The sequence below is a fragment of the Scophthalmus maximus genome, chromosome 9 (assembly GCF_022379125.1).
Source record: "Scophthalmus maximus strain ysfricsl-2021 chromosome 9, ASM2237912v1, whole genome shotgun sequence".
Classification (NCBI taxonomy): Eukaryota; Metazoa; Chordata; class Actinopteri; order Pleuronectiformes; family Scophthalmidae; genus Scophthalmus; species Scophthalmus maximus.
In genome coordinates, this window is record NC_061523.1 from 11,040,001 (window position 1) to 11,060,997 (window position 20,997).

Sequence of the window (20,997 nt, forward strand, 5' to 3'; positions counted from 1 at the left end):
TCCCTAGTGATGCCGTCGGGTATATTTAATCGCATAGAAAAACGATGCATGCAGCTTCAGACATTCACTCTATCACACTCCGGCCTAACTGGTGGCTGAGTTGCATCCAGCTAGACGTTGCAATATGGCTTTAAAATCGACCTCTAAATCAGCCACCCTCCACTGAAACATGCTGTATAATGGAAAATATTGATATTTTTTGGCATATGCTGAAAGTCCCGCCTCCAGAACTAATCATGGCATTGAAGAGAGTGCTCTCTCCTCATCCGACTGCCGGTCTGTCCATGGTTGCTCCACCCGCCTCATTCTCTCCATTTGCCCTCGTCCAGTGCCTGTGTAACTTGCCGAGCCACATGATGGGATCAGAGAAGCCTAGTCATCTAAGTAATGGCTTGCTTTTCTGTTGATTCCTCCTGGGTCCACGGCCCTGCGTTCCGTGATGTATGCGCCATGCAACGGCACTGGACAGTTCATCTCTCTCAGCCACAGGCACCTCTGAATCCACCTTGGGCCAATCTCTGAAATGCACTCTGGGCTGCTGCCGTCCCTCTTATTGACATCCACAGGATGAGAGAAGCACAATAACCATTTCAGAGTCATGTAATAAGACTTAAGAGTATTAGCAAAGGGGGGAGGAGAGATCTTCCATTTGCACTGGTTGTAAACTGACCTTTTCCCTTTTCTGCAGGGACCGCCACAGAAAAGTCTCAAAAGCTGCAACTGCAACATTACATCTTTCGTAAAATCGTAGCATCTCAATGCTGCAACGTGTTTTCTCAGTGTCCAACCGTTCAATCTAATTACGCAGTTAGTTCTCTGTCCCCAGGCTTCTGCCTCAGCGTACACCCTGCTTGGCCTGGTGTAGCACCCCACCAGCACTCATGGGCTCTTCCTACTCTCTTGCTTCAGTAAGCATCCTTTCAGCAAACTCCTCAATGGGATTGTTTTTCATCATGATCACTGACTGGTTCCCTGTCACACCATGAAATACAACCTTTGGACTTGAATTGGAAAAACCGGCCAAATGTGGCGGGTGAGATGAATATATGAATCACAAATAAAACTCTGAGGAGAAGCAAAACCAAATGGTCACCCACCAAATAAACAACAGAAGCCCACAGAACATGACATTCACACAAACCATAGAAAAAGCCATGGGCTTTCAGTCTCTCTCCTTGTCTCTCTTTCTTTCCTCCTCTCTCCTGATTCCTCACTGTTGTACCCTCTTCCTTCCCACTGACATTCCGCAGACATCTGATGGATATTGGACCATGAACTCCAGGAGACATATTTCATTATCATGCTGCCACACTGCACATCCACAGACCCGTCTCTCTTCTAATCAATGACCAAGCAGCACAGCAGCACAGCAGTCAACAATTCGCACACTGCAAACCCTTCATTAAATTATCAAACCAATACTGTAGATGAGCACAGACGAGAATGAAAGGCGCAAAGTAATTCATATCTCAGTCGACACGTAGCTGATTCCTTCACGTCCGCGCAGATTTATATTGATGGGAATCCAGGAGGGCAGCCCCGGCTGTCTTACCTGTGCGTCTCTGTGCTGGTCCTTCTCACTGTGGCTGTGCTTCATGAAGACCCTGGGTCTACACAGCCATGCCCTCCTATATGGGCATGCATCTGTGGGGAAGATCAGAGGTCTGCCCTGTGTCTGTCAGCCTGGAGAAAAAGAGGGATCAAGGTTGAGAGAGTCCTCCCGGCCGGCAGCCACGTCTAGTGCATCGCCTTGTGTCTCCCGCTCTCCCGGGTCATTCCAGCCAGCCCCTCGGCAACTGCAGAGCCAGGGAGCGAGCGTGCAGGGGGTGGTGGGAGGTGCTTAGAAGACTGAAGCGGACATGGAACAGCAAGCAGAGCACCTCCTCCTCCTACATGTCTGACTGTGGCCAGTGGACGCGCTACAGCTGGAGCCTCTGTCCGCCTCCCGTTTTCACCCGGTGCATTTGTGTGTGCGTTTTTTTGCTCGTCAGTGCTGGCTCCACTCTGCGCTGCGTGTGGATGCTCAGTCTCTTCTCTCACTGTCAATGCTGCCAGTGGCTCTGTGATGCTGAGGCAGTGCGAGAGACGAAGAGAGAGAGAGATAGAGAGAGAGGGGGGGGGAGGTGTGTGGAAGTGGGGAAGGGAGAATTACAAGGGAGGGTATGGGAACGGTTTCCCTCCTGCTCCATCTATCGGTACCAGTCAATCAGTGGCTGAGTTACTGAGTCATCCGTACATATGTCTGTGTGTGTGTGTGTGTGTGTGTGTGATACACAAGTGAGAGAAGCGAAGACAGAGAGATATACAACCAGGCAGAGTGGGCTTGTTTTCGATTTGTACGTGACAAATCATATGTTCACAGTGTGCAAACACATTCCTGTAAGTCCTTTACATGCTAATGAGCAAAATAACTGCCGGGAACTTAACAGCCTTTTGTCAATACACTCACACACACGCGGCGTAAACGCACATGCATCCAGTTGTACACAGAGGACAGGAACACCCAAAGAGCAGCAGAGGATCTTCTCTGGATATCAGTGTATCAACAGCCCCAACAGCCCACATGCCTCCCTGAATGCCCCGGGGGTATTATATATCACACCTCGACACTGCAGAGGATCCTCCGGAGAGGAGAGGACAATAAATATGAAAGTCCCTGCATTGGGGGGCCATTTGGTTGGAGAGAGAGAGAGAGAGAGAAACAGGAGGCGAAAGGAAAGCAGATGAGAAAGACTACAGGGTGAAATGTTGAGGCTCACTTTCACTGACAGTGTGCTCTGTTTTGTTCTCTGTTCTGCTGTGACTGCCTCAAGAATTAAAGAGGGAGGCAGACATTGATAAAATGGAGAGGAATGGAGATGTGGAGATAGGAGGGAAGGCTTTTGAGACTGACAGAGAGAGAAATTTAGAGACGGAAAGAGAGAGAGAAATGCAGGCACTACGACATTTTTCCAGATAAGAGAAGCAGGGACATTTACAAAGCACAGCGGGAGCATACTAAACAACCCTCTTCATCTTGTCTCTTGTTCTTTTTTTCTTTGTTAGATGAGTCTCTCCTTATCTTTGCATCCTCTTTATACCTTCGCCTTGGGCAGAATGTTGCCTTCCCTCTCCGTGTCTGGCTTTGAATTAAGCGAGCCCTCTGTCCAGATTGAAACCAGAATGCACGTAGCAACAGCTGGAAAAAAGCACTGAGGTTACCTCATCAACCTGACAGAGAAGGCAACCGACAATTTCCCTGTATCTCGGCAAACTGAAAATGTCTTCACAGACACACGTAGTTGCTGTGAGCAGTGGAAAGACTTTCTGATGGCAGGACGGCGGGCCTGCAGACAGCCATGTTTGCAGCGTTATGTGACTGGAATGAGAGCATGGTGTAAAGTGACTGTAGCTCTTCTGGAGAGCACCACAACACACCACAGGACGGATTCTCTCAGGTAGAAGAGCAGGACCAGTCACAGCTTGAAAGAATGCATTTTGAACCTGCTACAGCAAATTCAAATTATGGAAAAGACTCAAGACATGAACACGGATTCATGGATGTGGGGGGAAAAAAGCTTAACAGCCGTTTAAAATGTGTAAATGATCTATCCCGAAGCAGATCACATTCAGACCTGGTCCCCAAGGGAAACAGTCCATCAGCGACCAGGGGTCTGCTTTTGAAAGAAATGCCTGCCGCTCTGCCGTGTTAATCTAACTCTGTAATCTGCTGCTAAATCAGGAGTGAGCCGAGGCAGTGACTGAGGAGAGGAATCAGCCCCATGAAGTGTGTGTGGAGGTAATTATGCATGAGGAAGACGGTTAGTGCTGCGTTGGATGTTGGCAGAGAACTAACAGATGGTGAGTGCCTCCTCCCTCTGCACCCCGGGCAGACCTCGGGATTACAAATGCACCAGTGGCGACATATCACCTTATTCCACATGTGCAGATGTGCTGCAGCAGTCACAGGAGTCGCGTTTTAAAGGGAATTTTGCACTAATTTCGCTGGAAACTGGGAAATCAGGATCATGCTTTCCTCACCATTAAACAGTGTTAATAAATACACAAGGGTTTCTTACCTCAGTATCCATCCTGTGCTGAGGATAGGGGTCCCGAGACCACGTTTTTCCATTTTAGTGATTTTATCAAAAAGAGCAAAAATAAATAGAGGTGCAGCAATAACAGAATCATACTTAAAATGTGAAGAAATTGCGTTTAACCAAACCAAAGAATTTATTTGCAAAACGGTAAAGCAGCATTGGTGGCATATCAGTCTACACTGACCCATCAATCAAAATAGGTCATTCTTACAATTTCCTCACCCACAGTTACTTTGGCTGCTGTATGATAAGCTTCTCATTCAGTTCATTAAATCTGATATATATAAAAAGACAATTACCAATCAGTTAAATCCCTGCAGCCATCTGAAGCCATCAGGCCTTGATGAATCCGCAGCCTCTGATTCGAGAAGCGGCACGCCACAGTGCAGTGCCATCACACACATAATCACATGCAAATGACACCAGGCTGCTTCAAAAAAACCAAAAAAACATCAGAGTGGTGGGTTCTGTGGGAGATAACGGGCAAGCGGGGCTCATCAGTTCATCTGGGTGCCACTGCCTTCTTTTTCTTTTTGGCCCAAATGGCTATCATGTTGAATTCCTATTATTACTTTAATCCTGTGTCTGTTTTCATATCAAGCACAAATGATATGACCATTTACGACACAAGACAGTAGAATGACTGAAGCAAATGTGTCCTCACGTCACGAGCAAGTTCACCTGGAGACACCTGGAGACAGCTGCACCTACCAGTGTGCCTCTTCTGCTGCACTTTAACTAGTCATTTTGGGCCCCGTGATGTGGGAACACTATCATGCAGCGTCATCCAAAATGCTGTGCTGTAAGGCACCTTTGGATAAAATATGTTGAGAGGCTCTCTGATGGTTGCTGGGCAGTGTCCTGGTGCTATCACATGAAATGCACAATGCACCTCCTTGGCTAATCCTCTGATTGGACGCACAAACAGAGACTCAGGCTCTTGACCCTAGGTGGCTTGGAGATGGGGAATTATCCCCGCTCTTGATGGCGGCCACGTGACTCGTGTCCCACTTGAGATGGAAATTGCGCACAATTAGGAAAGTGGTCTTGTTGTCCATAATCAATGCACCCGACCAGTATTTCACGTCACAGCAGCAGCAGCTAGAGTTCCCTTGCCAAGAAGAGTGGAACCCCTGTCTCCTCTTTTCAGGATGTCTCGCCCCTAAATATATTTTTGTCATAATACTTTTCCTTCAACTCCATCCCCATAAAGTGCATCTCCTCTGTCAACTTGTCGACAGTCCTTTGAAGGCCAATGGCATGACAGACGGCACAGCCAGATGGTTGTCTGCATATCATATATTCTCAGCCCCTCTGCAGAGCCTCCCAGGCATTCTTGCACTGCACCAAGATAGTCAAAGTCTCCCTTGAATCATTAAAACCCCGTCCAAAACACTTGGCCTTAAGACAAATCCAGGTCATTCAGGAACCAGAACTTACCTCTGCATAGTTAGTCAGCTCGCTATACTGAGGAAGATACTGTACGATAGCGATTGTCAGAATGTTCACCATACCAAAACACACTATAGCACAAAAAGGACACAGCGGCTGTAGTGGTTTATTGAGGGACACAATTGGCCGACAAAAAATAACTTAACCATAAGTCAATAAGTATAACTAAATGTTATAAAGCGATGTTTTGAAGTGATGTTTTGTGATGTTTGTTCTACTGTAGGGGCGGAAAGTTTGAGTATATATTATTATTTAAATGTTTGCTATCTGATGGGGAAGTAGATAATAGGATTCCCGAGGACAGCTACTAGAGAGAAGACTGAAAAACGACATCACTGCTACTTGAACTTGAACCTGAATGTCACTCAAAGTATATTCCAGTGAAATGTCAAGAGGAAGGAGCCGTGACCGAGTGTACATCTTGCCTTTTCAAGTTTTTAGCTTACACTCGGAGAGAAAATTAGAAAATGTTAGCCAAAAATCTCTGAAGACCCGTCTGCTGTGAAATCTACGAAAATCCTTTCATGTAGACACAGCTTCTGTGAAGACTGAAGAGCTGGTGAGGGGAGAAACAAACACAGTTTCCGCTTTGTGAAAGGTTTACAAAGGAAGCACAACATTTACTATCCAAGAATCTGCATTAGGCTTTCACGATATCTGAAGGCTGCATTCTGTGGAGCTCTTCTATCTGGACCATCAGCCGGTGCTTCTCATCTGACGATACTGTAACAAGCACCAATCACAGATTCAGACCCATGGGATCACAAAGACGAGCTCAAGAACCCCGAAGCCCTTACAGGACAAACCGGAGCTTGTTAAGAAAGTTTCAGGGAAGTTTGATCATGCACCTCAAACCTTAAACTTGCTCACAAATGGAGCGGAACAAGCAGCCTTGCATAACAAGGGGGTTTGGTGATGATTGAATCTCACAAACGCACACCTGCACATGGACAGGTGGTTGTCATCTAGGTTTGATCAGTCTGGACTGAATCAGACAGGAAAAGTACGAGACATTACAAAGAATCTGTAATGCTTTAATGCCATTTTTTAAATGTTATTGTTTAAAAAAAACAAAAAAACAAACACTTACTGAGAGAAATGTGCAAATACTAGTGAAGATTTCGAAAGTGCACTGTAATATTGGTACATGGCAATGAGACAAGAGCGTTGGGAATATACGGTCACAGTCTTTATATTGCAATTAAAATACTTATTGCTTATTGTTAATTTAGAATTGACACTATAAGTAATTCAATCCAAATAAATGTTTACTTTAGACATTTGCAGTGTGTTTCACTGTATGTTTAATGTTGATATAGTGTACATTATTACAGTATAGAATTCTTTGTTTACATTTTCTTTTTTAAACATTTCTTTCTTTGCAAAGCATGAATGTATGAATAAGTCCAACTGAGGAAATGGTGAAACAAAGAAAATGTGGGACTCTTCATTATAGTGTGAGGCTGCAAAACAAGCTCTGTAATTGTATGATGGCTGTAAAATAAAATTGTTTGGTTGTTTAATTTTAAGAATTAACGCAGGGCTAGTACAGGAAAAAAAAAAAAACATTGTCTGTGTCACTGAGCCGCCTTTGGGCTCATGAGACCACAGAATCAGTTCAGAATCTCACACATGCTATCCCTTGTTCTTCGAGACACAGGTACACACACATATGCACAATAAATCCTAACAAATCCAAAGTTCTGTCAACGGTGACCTTGCCAGAGCAGATCTAGCAGCGGCTTGCGTGGAGAACGTGCTGATGGTAATCGTACGACTTAAAAAGTGTTTGATCTCCACAGCATGGAGGCTTTAAGGTCAATTAACCCTTTGATATCTTCTGATCCCTGCAGTTTAAGACGCTGTATGACCCATACAGTAGCCCACTTACTGCATACACAGACGCTCCGCTGCCATATTATGGTCAAATCTGCGCTGCAGATTTATGTACACACATGTCCATCCTCCTAATCAATTGCAGGGGTCAGGTGTTACGTAGCCCGATGGCGGCAGCTCAGTGCATCTATTGAATTTCACGAGTGGCTGAGCAATGAAAACAGAAAGAGAAATAAGACGGTTAATATCCACGTTGACCGGTGGCCGAACTGTCCTGACACCCAGCTGTGCTGCCTAATGACATATTGACTGACTGTTCTGATTGTGTGAAGATGAGGCCTGAAGCGAAAACAGGCAGTCTCTAAAAAAAGAAAAGAAAGACAACACAGTCTTCCTTCTCCCACTCTAGATGTAAAGGAGAACATGTATGACAGAAATATTAAATGTCAGGGCTTGCTGGTTTTCACCATCACCATTCATGTAATGTACTTCTTTGCTTTAAAGGGCCCAATCACTTCCCTCTCATTTCCAAGGCAAATTTTGCACTTATATTATTAAATGGCAAGCTGGAGCTCTCACGCTCCTGGTATTTGATTTGCCTAAATGTGTGATGGGAGCTGCCAATTTGTCATTGCTTGTGGTAACTGAACAGTTCATTATCAGTTATTTCAAAGTTGACATTTTCACGGCAAAAGGTCCATAACATGAGAGCAGCATTTTATATTTGATTTGGAATTATTTAATTCTCGCTTGGATCAAAGACACCAAACTAAAACCAGGTCATCATTATGACAAAATATTTATTCTAGCATGAATTATTGAAAAATTTTCAAATGGATTTCTGACTAACAAGTACATTATATTTTGCTGTGTATAATTTTTCTTCATTCACTGATCATGGTTTTGTCTTTTCTCTTTTGCCGTCATCCCATTCCAGTGCAGCTGTGATCAATTTAATTTAGACAATTTAATTTATTTCAAATTTTTTCGAAATCTGAAATCTGTTCCGTTTAGTTCAATTCCAATCGGCTCATTGTTCTTGAATTTGGTGCCTAGAATATGGTACACAGACAGACGTCATAATAACAACACTCATTAAAATGCATTAAAATCATATCAAAATATGTCATGCATGACCACAACGTGTAGCCTGCTGTTTTTTGTTATTTTGCCAGATTAAGTCAACAACAGAGGGGACAACTTGGAAAGCTAATAATGTCATTGTGCATCTGTGGTATTCCGGTTGTTTATGGTCCCATCTGAAATCTCACTGGGTGGGCTCGATGTCAGTCTTTATTCTTCATGGCGGGGGGGCACAAAAGGAGCATACAAAGAAAACAGATATTGTGTGCTCTGCCTTTCTATGCGGCCTGTGTGCTGTGCTGAGGCAGGGTGTTCCCCACTGGACTTTGCCCAAGCCTTCATAGTTATCCACCAAATCCCAACATGTCCGACAAAACAATCGTGCAATGGTGTTGGTGTGTCTGTTGTAGCCGAGGGCACTGCCCTTTGAAAATAAAAGAGTCAATCCATGCTTTCCACTTTAACAGAAAATACAAGATATCTCTTCCTGTAGGTCTCTGGCCAGGCATATCAAGCACTTGGCTGTTATTGTGTCATGGGAATGAATCTAAAAATAGCTTTTGGGACATCAACCAGTCAGAGAGAGCCGCACATCAGACAGACAGACACAAAGCAGGCATGTTAGCACAGAACCTTGGGCTCCTGGGATCCAGCATGGGTCCCGGATCAATTTAAAGCTCCTTGTGAACCTGCTAAAAAAAATCTTGCACCCCCCCACCCCCTCCTTGTTGTGAGAGCAGCATGAGGTCTGTTTATTACTGATTACAATTCGCACTCTTGCAGAGCTGCAAGTGCACGCTGTTGCCTGGCAAATGCCGGATAAACCAAGTCAGAGGATGAATCAGCTGCAGGAGTCTGACTTACAGGCCACAGTTTGAGAAACTGCACAGGGTGTGGTGCCCTAAAGATAAAGTGCACTCAGTTTAAGTAAGATTTCAGTTGATTGGGATTTTCTTTGTTTGATTTCAGCCCGACAATCAATATATATTGATGAACTTTATTGGCAGTATCACAATTTAGAGATTTTGTGAGGAATTAATTTGTTTTCTAAAGAATTTGATAGTTGAGATCACAACGTTTGCGATAATTATGTGAATTTTTTTAAGAAGTTTGCTGTCCATGTGAAAGAGTTGATCATTAAACAAGTTAGCAGGCAGTTGAGTGTTATTTCAGCCAGATATCTCTGACCTCAGCAGTCTTGTGCACAGACATTGTTCCACAGCATCTCAAGGTAATGACTTAATTATCCCCTTATCTCTTGATAAAATAAAATAAAAATTAATGGCTTTTCAAGGTCACAACTTGAGCCTTATTCTTGTTACTTTCAGGAAAATCCAGTGCAGTAAGACCTGATAACAGACAGTCAGACCGAGAGATCGCGACAGATTACCTCAGTAGATTTTACATTACTCAGCATGTGATGCTTAGATTGTGAACACAACTAGTTACACATTTGGTGATGATCTCAAGATAACATTTTGTTACATAAAAGGTTGCAAAACAATGAAATTAAAGGAGACATATTATGCTCGTATTCAGGTTCATAATTTTAATTTGGGTAATTACTTGGAACAGTTTACAGGCTCAAATGTTTAAAAAAAACACATCCGTTTACTCAAATTGTCCATCACTGCAGCTTCTCTTTTCAGCCTGTCTGAAACGCTTGGTTTTAGCTCCTGTCTCTTTACGGCCCTTGTCGAAATGAAGCCCAGTCTGCTCTGATTTGCCAGCTGGCCCACTTTTTGTGATCAACCACTTCCAGCCAGTGTAGGAAGTTATCTCGCTCACCATCTCTCCCTTTGCTTGTCAATGCCTCTGCTGCTATGTGTGTCAGTATTGCTGCCTGTTGCTTCAGCACCACCACCACCACCCCAGCATCCAACTGCAGGTTCCAACAGCGGGGTTCAAGATATTTGTCTGTTATTACTCCCATAATCTGTGTGATCTGAGTCATTAGGTCGGAGCCTAGACGTCAAACTCTAACTATAACCAACTCTAACTTTCTGACCAACTCTGACTGAAGCAGTAATCTGCCATTAAAGTGACAGCGCATGTTTGAAAGCATGCAGTCCTTATTTATTTATTATTAGATTTTCTAGATGAGTTAAGAATCATTCATTTCCCTTGTTTGGGCTCAAGGAGACCCACAATGTAATGTTTACATTTCCGGTTGCTGCAATGAAACTCGACAGATTTACTTTGAGTTGATGTAAAAATAACAGGATTAAAATTAATATGCTGTAAACAATGTCAGTATTTGGCATCCTTAATTCCTACTTTTTAACAATATTGTATGTGCATGAAAGACTCACTACAAGCCATACGTTTTGTTGGTGAGTCATGTTCTTTGCATGGCACAAGCTGCTTTACTCCGAAAGACAGCAATTTTCTAAAGCTACCATGAGTTTTGCTGCATGCTGTTGTAGCTAATGGTCTGATGAATGTTTGTTTTTAAGAAGCAACTAATGATCTGATCAGTGCCTATCTAATATGTAATTATATGTAATTATTTGAAGGGCTAAAGGCAAACTCTCAAATAACCAACACCAACAGAGCTAAGAGAGGTGGCATTGGAAAAATAACATTTGTCAGTCAACCCACAGTTAGCCAAGTTGACCATTTCCTTTAAGTCCACTGATGGGTGCACCATCGCTTCCACTATTGCACTTGAGAAGAATACAAACTGGATTATTTTACAGTGTTTGTCTGGCCCTGCAGCCCTGTTGTTGTATGTATTATGTTGAATAAAGATTCTCTTTGTTCAGGTTTGTCCAAATTGTTCCAAAAAAAGAAAGAAACAAAACTGTTTTGGTAAGAAACCAACTGGAAGACTAACTGTACTGAGCCCGTTGCAGTCTGTCAGTCTCCAACACCCTCAGACGACCTAAACCCCTCTGACTGCAGCCATCTGTCTGGGCCGGCTACTGGGACCATCAGTGTTTACCTCAGGGCTCTGCTCTTTGTTCCTCTCACATCAAGATGGTGATGTCAGTTGACCTTTATTACTGTGTTTCAGTCCTGGAATTAGAGCCCTTGTGGAATCCCCCATGAGGCGGATGTTGCACAAACTATGACAACATTAGTCCAAGGTCGCTGGACCGTCCCAAGGTACCAATCTAGTCATCTATGAATAAATCACTGTGACAAGGCCGAGGACAACCTGTCACAACAATATTTGGAAATTAGTGAATGTTTAAGTAGTGTAGAAGTGCAGTGAAATGACCAAGAAGTGTGGAGCTTTCTTTGTGTAAAGCACTTATAATGTGCATTTTTTAGATTAGTAGATATTTTGAGGATATATTATTTAATTTTAACCAACCAAAGGAAATGTCAAAAAATGTCATGTCAATGTCAAATTCATTCACCCAACGAGCAGCAGCAGACTGCTGTAGTTACAACCATGTCTGGAACACCTCCATCTGTCCTAATCCAGGTGGCACTTAGTAGAGGGAAAGGTTATTTGTAATAAATTTCATTTACAGAGAAGACAATAGTCTTTGTGTGCTCAGTTAATAATTATAACTTTACAACTGGCAATTGCATCAATCTGGCACACAACTAGCCTTGGTCAACATGGGTCGCATTTAGCGCTGCCTTGCAGGACTGGGCCCGTTGGGTTGCATGATCAATTGCTTTGTTCAAAATGAGCAAAAAAACCAACTCTTTTAGTTTACTGCACACATGGACAATGTGCATACTGCCTAAAATAGGCATTAGAAATTAAAGAGTCACTGGTACCATGACTTGTAAAGGAGCACAAATGTTGAATGGCCCCTGCTCTAACTGTGGAGCGCAGTCCAAAGGGATTGCTGAGTCCATGGAGGTATTGGCTTGTAAAGCAATGTCATCTACAATGGATCACTTTGCCCTTGAGTGTGTGGGTGGATGTATGTATATTGCATGTCGGTATATGTTTGAGGGCGTGTTTGTTTGTGTGTGCTTCTCTGTTAGTGTCCTTGATTTTTGAACAGTCTCATTGTCCTATCAGCAGCAGCAGCAGCTCTCAGCAGAATAATTTAAGTCAGTCTCAGGGGAGGGCGAGACAAATGTGCAGTGTACACCAGAGGCACGTCGTCTGCGGCGCCATCACGTTGTGATGCTTTCTGGGGGACTGACTGAGTGGGAGGAAGTTTATTTTCATCTGTTCCAATTCGGCAGCCATTAGGCTCCTTTTACTTTCCTGGCCTTTTGTTTCTCAAAGTATATTCACTGCACTCACGCAATTATCCTGCCGTCTCCTCACGTCCTGCACCCTCTTCTCCTCTCATTAGCTGAGGAGACAGGCTTAGTCTGGGGTAACAAGTTGACCGCTCCGTGTGTATGTGCTTATATGTGCGTGTTTGTTTACATGTGTGAGCTATTCCCCTGAGTTTGAGCCAGTTAGGCAGTAGCAGGGCTGTGTCTTTAAAAGCAGCTCATTAGTGTGTCCACTTGGACTCCAGACAACCCTGTTTTCCTCTGCAGCTGGTTCTTGGCACATTAGGCCAGTGATGCTCTCTCCCTCTAATGGAGCACGACGACAGGACCAGCACTGAGCTGCTCCTGTTTGCTCTCCTATTAATTATCGTCCCACAACCAACTTAAACAGTCCCATATGCATGGGGAAGCTTTGTAAGTTGTTTTTTTTTCAACATTCACATCACTGGCAATGCCGTCCTCTGATCATCAAAATACGCTGACTGCTGAACTATTTTTATTGATGTACTGTTTGAAACTGGTGCTGCTGAGCTTTCATCCACAGTTCACCTTGTGGTGAACAAATGGCTGTTGACAGTTGTTTGTGAATCCACTGCTTTGTGCTTTTACCGGACACACGTAAATATGTGGGAACACACCATGCATTGAGTCTTTAGGCATTTCCCTTTGTCCATGGCTTTTAGAATTCTTCTCTGTACTATGCTCAGCCCGAGTGCAGCTTTAGATGCAGATGACGTATATCAAGATCTCTTCCATGGATCGCTGAATCCTTTTCATAAAGGTCAGATTGTTCCCTGTACAACAACATAACCTCTGAAGGCAAGTATGAATTTCGGTGTACTTTTTTCTGGGGCTGTCACAGTGCTACACATACCCTTTTCAGTAATTCATCTGCACATTTTACAGAGATATGGCTTCACTACCCTCGACTATTTTTGCTCTTTAAGCCAAATAGCTGCCCTCTATCTCTAAACTTAGAGGCCTGTGTATGTTTGTATAGCCAAATTGTTTTAGAACACAGCTTTGGAACATTTATAGCTTCATAGCGAAATTTTTTAATCTAAAAACCACAAGAAATGTTGATGGAATTCATCCTAATTCATATTAATAAAGGCAACTTTAAATGGCAGAAATATGATTCATTGATTTATTTAGTAACAATATAAAAAAACCGAATAAAATAATGCTGACAAAATCTTCTAATGACCATTCACCTACCACACTGACACAAAGGTGATTCCAATTATTGACGCATCGCATGAATCTGTATCATATTCATCCATTTCCTAGGATTGCAACTAATTTCTTGACCCAGCAATTAAAAAATAAAACAGGTAAAAGCACAGATTTCTTTTTTAACACTGATCATTTGGAGTGAACTCCCTGTTGAGATGAGAGGGGGAATCTAAATTCCTGTTTATGTTTCCTTCATAATTGTGTGTGCTTGTTTGTTTTGAGTGGGAGCAACTGCTTTTTGTGTTTCCCTGTATTTTCTACATTTGAGTGTTGCATGAACAGCTTTGTAGTATCATCATCCTTGGTGGGTCTGGCTCTTCTTCCCTGGATGACCTTGGTTATGAAATTGATGGGCTGAGGCGATCGATTTCATGTTCATCCCCTCCATCAGAGTAATGTTTGTGTGATTTTGTTAATGTTTCGCTATGCTGTAAAAGTCTAATCTTTGCTCATCCTCTCCTCAAATTGCACAAGAGTCTCTGAGGCTTCTCACATTTTCTCTGTGGGTCAACAAGTGCAGCAATGACTACAAATTGAATCAGAGAAAAATTACATAATGAAACTTAAACACAAGGTTGAGTTGCAGTTAGGCTCACTGTGGCAACATGGGTATGTTGGTGAATGGAAACAGGCCTTCAGTCACGAAAGTTGTTTACATAACTGGATGAAACCAAACCACAGGTTCATCCGAGCCTTTGTTGTAAAAAAAAAAACTCATCTCCATCTGATTAAATGGGGCCACAGTGAGACTGTCAGATATATCCCCTGAGCCAATTTTTTTCTTGTCCTTGTTATGGTTCTTTGTGTGCAGCTGTGATTACACACATGACAAAAACATAAGACAAAAATGAGAATGCCTCCCCCTAGGCTGACTCTGGTGTGCTTGTTTTTATCTAATATAAATCACTGAAGTGGAATGCATGACATTATAAACAATGCCTGTTTATGTTGCATGTTGCAGGATCAGATTAAGTTTAAGAGGGTAGGGCCTAGCCGGTTGAACATTACATGAGCTACAACAAGCTTGAGGAAAAGGGGCGTGTCTATATCATGTTTTATATGGAGAGAACATAATCAAAGATTCACTTTAGAAGTAAAAATTTAAGACGGGCACCCCTTTGAAAACTCAATGTCATTTGTGTGTTCTTTAATCAGAGAACACTGTTCACTCTGTTATTCTTAGAGAGGGAGAGAGAGAGACAGGGATCCATTTTTCATGGAGCTATTTGATTTGCACATTTGGCTTTCAAGGATTCTCAGTGGCATGTGAAAACCGAGAGTATATTTCAGCAACTGAAAGCCCAGCATGAATAAGTCAACAGTGTCAAAATGTTTATTTATTCATTTATGAATCTCTCCTGCTGGTGCTGCTCGGCAACATCCCTCTGAAACATATGCTTTTGTCTAAGTGCATGCAATCTATAAAGCAAGTGTGTGCATTGTTTTTTATAAATGTGTTTTTAAATTCCATATTATATAACATTTTCCATCTTTCTTGGCATGACTCCAACTTTTTTTTTTCCAATTCAAGACCAAGAGTTTCTGCTAGAAAAACAATCACTTTTATCTAATTGCTCACTGCTACAGCATGAAACGACTGAAACAAAAGGCACTTTAAACCAGGAATGCTCTCAGAGAGATGCTACGTCCACACTTCATGCAGTCTGACATATGATTAAAAAAATGATGAAATAATTTTGACTTGACTACCATGAGAGGGATGGCATGACAGCAGAATAATGATGCCTCTGTAAAATGAGATGGCAAGATATAATGACCATAATATATTTCTTTTGTGGGGATATGTGTAACGTAACTTAATATGAATGCTGCACATCAACATGTGCAATTCTAGCTGCCAGCGGCAATATGTATGTTTTTACCCAGCTCAATCAGCATGAATTAAATCCACAAGGACTAATGAGCAGTTTTCAGGCTTGAGAAAAGTGAACAAAATTCATGTACGAATCACACAATGATTTCATCATGACACAATTTGTTTCTAGTTTAATCAGGGTCGCTCAAAGGCATGTTGACTTAGGTGCAAAGATGTGGTAGCCCATGCACACTTGCACTAATCAATAGTTCTCTTTATATGTTGGTTAATACTTGCATCCAGAGATGATAATTTTGTGAAATTTCGATCAATTTGTTTTGAAGAGGTACACATTTTTTGGTATTTGTGGCGGCCCCTATGGGTCGGGCTTATGGCGTTTATTTAGTTTTGTGTGTATAATATGAGAGGGCAGATCAACACCGCGAGCATAAAACACACTCGGGAGGGAGCATTTCTACTCTGCACGCATGCATAAACGCCATACAAGATGAAAATGCTTTAGTAGGCCCGACCAAGGCCTGAAGATTTCTGCCACGATTTATGATGATTAGAGGAATTCCCTGAGGGTTAAAGTTGAGCCTCGTCCTTTGTGAAGATATTTTTGTTGATGGTCGCCATGTTATTTCGACCTCTGACGGATTTGAAAACAATCTTTAGGGCTGGTCCTGACCATACCCCCAACTTGCCAAGTGAAATCCAACTCGGGTTAAAATTCCCTAGTTATTACACAGACAGACAGACAGTCAGACAGATGAAATAAACCCGCCTGCTATCGCATATAGCACAGGAACACCAACCTAGATAGGAGTCCCTGTTTGCTTTATAACTCACACTGCCTTTTGACCAGTTTTTCACTCCTTTAAGTTTCACAACCTGTTGTTGATCCAATTCTTCAATTCTGTTTCATACTCTCACTGCCTGAGCAGTTTGGCTCTTGGGAGGTAAAAAAAAAATGCCTGTAAGAAGAAATAACAGGTGAGTTGAATGGCCGATAAAGGGTTGTGGTTTATGCAGACCATGTGTGGTGGTGATATATTTTAGTATGTAAAGTCAGCACTGCCGCAGTGCAAAATACTTACATCACACAAGGAATTATATTTCACAAAATATCTACAGTATGTCATGCATACTCATCCCTGACAGCCAGGGAAGCCAGATGACAGCTCATTTATGTGAAATGAGCAGAGAAAAAGTGGCAGTTGAGTCAGTAGCTCATCTGTGAAAGCAGTCACCTGCCTGTTTCTGTTTCTGTAGCTCATGTCTGGCTAACTGGGAGCAGAGCTAAACGAGTCCATTTTAAAGTTCACCTGCTTTTCTGAAGGGAGGCAAAACTGTCCAGTATCTGATCATAACTTCTCAGATTTAGCCTTCAATTTGAATTCCTTTCATCTTTTAGAGATGATTGTGGTGCCCATTCAAAGAAGCTATAAAGGCCGGTACTTTTGAAAACCTTGGCTTTTTTAATCAAATTATTGTCAGTGCTCGGGTATCCCTGAACATTGAGGACATTAATGACATCACAGAATGATTAAAGACATCCAAGCAAAATTCACACACTTTCACAAAAATTAATCTGCACTTAAATACCTGAAACATTATTATAGAAAATGTATTGTTCAATGCAAAATTAATTAAATCCAACATCTTTAATTTAAAATATGTTAATTTCATGTAATAGCAACAACACACTTTCAAGCAGACTGTTAAGTTTCAGTAAAATACCAGTAATGTACAGGTTTTTGTAAAGGTTGCTTCATGAAACTGAACAGCGAAGTCTGTAGCTCCGCACTTTTTATTTTATTTTTTGGTTAATTCATATGACAGTCAGTTCTGCTAGCAATGACCTCACAATATAAAAGCGGGCTGCTCTTCGTGGCACACAGTCGACTCATTGTGAAGAAAACTGTTGGTGACCGTATTGCTGTAGGTGGTCATCAGAGCACAGCTCCTCTGCTGGGACACAGTAACACGTTGTTCTGGCGATGCGATGCAGCCTTGACTCACAAGTAATTGAATTTTTCTGCACACAGTATCACTTATACAGGTATCAAAACAAAAGCAGTGATGGTAAAAAATCATAGAGTGCTGCAAATTGCGACAACGGAGAACAACATTTATTTTGCTTAGGGGGACTTCGGAGAGCGCAGACAGTGAATCAAGATTCGGGTTCAACATTGTGACTAAATAAGAGTAGCTGCTAATTTGGAACAGAGCAAACATGCAGCAGGTGTCAAAAACTCACTAAGAGTCAATACAGCAGTGAATAAGCTACAGAATGTTGCTGCATTGCAGAGTCTCTATGCTTTATAGTGTTTGCCTGTGTGTATTTGCTCTCGGGCCTGCCTCAGTCTGTCTGTTTGTGGTTAAGACTGAGAGAGGCTTTGATACTGCCGTTGTCTTCTTGCCAACATGGCTGTTTACATCGCTGCTCCGTTAATTGGATCAAACTATATGCGTATTAGCAGTGTATAGCAAATGGGTGACACACCTCCAACAGAGGGTTACATATATATATATATATATATATATATATATATATATATATATATATATATATATATATATATATATATATGTGTGTCTACGTTTTGTTAACCATCATAAGCAGAGACTAGGATCCCAAAATCTGTCATATTGTAACGAGGTGAAGATTTCTTATATTCAACAACAACATATAAAAAAGGAAAAAGATATAAAAGAAACAAACAGTGAGATGCCTGAACACCTCGGAGACCAAGACCTATCTCATTATCTCTCCTCTGTTCTCCCCGCAGGCTGTACCCAATAGCTTTGCTTTCAGCGTCTTGGCAGCTTAATCAAAGACACAAAGTCCATAGTGGGTTTAGAAATGTGCAGGCGGGAGCAGACAGCACAGCACTCGTCTCCTCAACTACAACTGTTGTATTTGACTTGAAGAAAGAAAAAAAAAGAAAAAAAAATCTGTGTTCGGTTTCCACGACATCGATTTCACTCAACCACCAGGGCTTGACCTCACAATAAAAATAGCCTTTCGTTTTTTTCATGCACATAAAACCACCTATATGAATGTTTGTCTGACATGCAACATCTTTAAGGCCTTGCAGACAGGTGGATATCATGTAGAGATAAAGCCTCTTAATGGGTGGAGGTTGGTGGCGGGTGAGTGATTGCAGCAGCAAAGCATGACTTTGCCGCAAAAGACTGTTGTTGACTGTTATTTGTATCCCTTCTCTTGTCCTCCTGCCCATATTACGGGTGGTAGGGGTCTCGAGAATTGCTCACCCAAAATGATTCACGTCTAAACTGCACAGAGATGAAAGTCGATCAGATGACTGGAACATTTTGAATTTGCAAAAACATAGTAACTAGATCGACTAGTAAATGCAAAAAAAAATCTCTTTCTAGTCTTTCTCTCTGATATTCGATTTCCAATCTACTTTTAAATTTGCGGATGTATTACTAAGGACCCAAGACTCAACTGTGAAGGTTTATCTTTTGGAGTAGAGTGCTTCCCAGCAAAATCAAAAAAACATGACATTATCTCTGCTAACAATATGCAACCATCTAACTGACAGTTGTCAGTTCTATGTCATAGAACGTTGCTTTGTGAGTTTGTAAATGGGACAGGCACATTTTTAACATGCACTGCATTGGTTTTCTTAATTCTTTAGATCAGAAATTGTTTTTGTAATGGTCATTTGTAACATCATTTCTGTTTTTCATGTGGCAGTGCTCCTATCATCCTGCACAAAGGGCCATTGTGTACACTACTTACCATGGGGATATTTTATTTCTATTACCTCACCTTCCACTGATAAATATAGTTCACCCTTTTCCCCACACAGTTCTCAGTGCTTTGGCTCTGAACAACATATTCAATGGACTTATTTTTTTAAGGCTGTGAAAAACCAATAATGCATCAGCAAATGGATCTTGGTCTTGTTTGAGTGGGTTTTGCTCAAAATCCCAGGACTCTACAGCCACTTGCAATCTCATTTATATTTAGGCGTTAAAGGATAGATGGAAGCATACTGGATTCTACTTATTAAAGCTCAAGTCCTTTATTTAAGAGAAGCCAGATGCTTCCATGCCAATGATTACAGGTGTTTGTTTCAATTAACCCACAGCTCTACTTGAGGAAACATGGGAATACTACATAATACCATTTAAATTAAATCTAATGCACTAGCTAATTACAGATTTTTTACCCATCATTCCACAATCACCTTCAACTTAATCACCCTTCTTAAATCCTGATATTATAGCCAACTATATAAATAACATTTTACAATTTCATAATATTATATTCCTCATAGTTTTTATCATGTAAATCTGAGGACAGAGATCCTGAGTTTGGCTGCTGACAGAGGCTTTTGTACAGGCTCATGTTGGAGGACGGTGAAAGGGAACTCGAGAGAAAACTGCTGAGAGCTATACAGACAGAGAGGTTAAAAGAGCGTCACTGTCAGAGGCCTTTAATCATGGATACTTTTAAAAACCAGAAAATGAAAAGTCCCATAGTTCTGATAGGATCCATGGGACTTTGCGGCATTTTTTGCAAACATATATACTTAATACAAACACAAACACACAACTCATTCAGGTCTAAAGTACAGTTTAATACAGTGTTTCATTAGAATTCCTTGAAACAGTGACACTTGTTGCATTATCGCTCATCAGAGGAGTAACTGATCTAATGAGTAATCAAATAATTGATCTACTGATCAATTATCAGTTAGTCCGTAGATTAACTGATAACTTTAAACTGATAAAATATCTCTTATTCTGTTGACTCTCAGAAAAAAGGGAGCAATGTCTGATGTGTCCTATAGTGCTCAAGGTAATGTCATCAAGTAGACAGACAAAAAAAATGAAATTAAGTCAAGGTGGTTTAGACAGAGGGTGAAAATGGGCAGTATGAGAACACTGATGCCTTTTCTGAACATTAGAGTATGTAAACCTTTTCAAGTGGTCACCCAAATTAAAAGTATGAACCGGAATATGAGCATAATATGTCTCCTTTAAGCGATCATTTCTCATCCCTGAGATACATTGTTTTGTCACTGGCAAACTGCTAAGCACCATAATGACATAATAAAGTTTCCTCCCAACACATCCACCAGCTGCTTTGACCTCTGATGTTGTTGACCTTCCTTATACTCAGATCATTGGTTTTGATTGAATAGCTTTGGGAATATGTAAGCAGGTTTGTGTGTGCGTGCGTGCGTGCGTGCGTGCGTGCACGTGCACAGGGGAGAGGGATGTATGAAGTAAGTTAGAGACTTTGACACCCACTCC

At 41.7% G+C, this 20,997-nt stretch overlaps 1 protein-coding gene across 2 annotated transcripts in view; it reads right to left on the bottom strand.

The window, feature by feature from the left end:
- The window catches only part of frmpd3 (FERM and PDZ domain containing 3), a 70,888-nt gene extending 68,842 nt beyond the window's left edge, over positions 1 to 2,046 (bottom strand). For both annotated transcript variants that reach the window (XM_035649836.2, XM_035649832.2), the window contains exon 1: positions 1,553 to 2,046. The gene's annotated coding sequence lies outside the window, so the exon portion shown is untranslated. The remainder of the gene's footprint in view (positions 1 to 1,552) is intronic.
- Between the last annotated feature and the right edge of the window lie 18,951 nt (positions 2,047 to 20,997).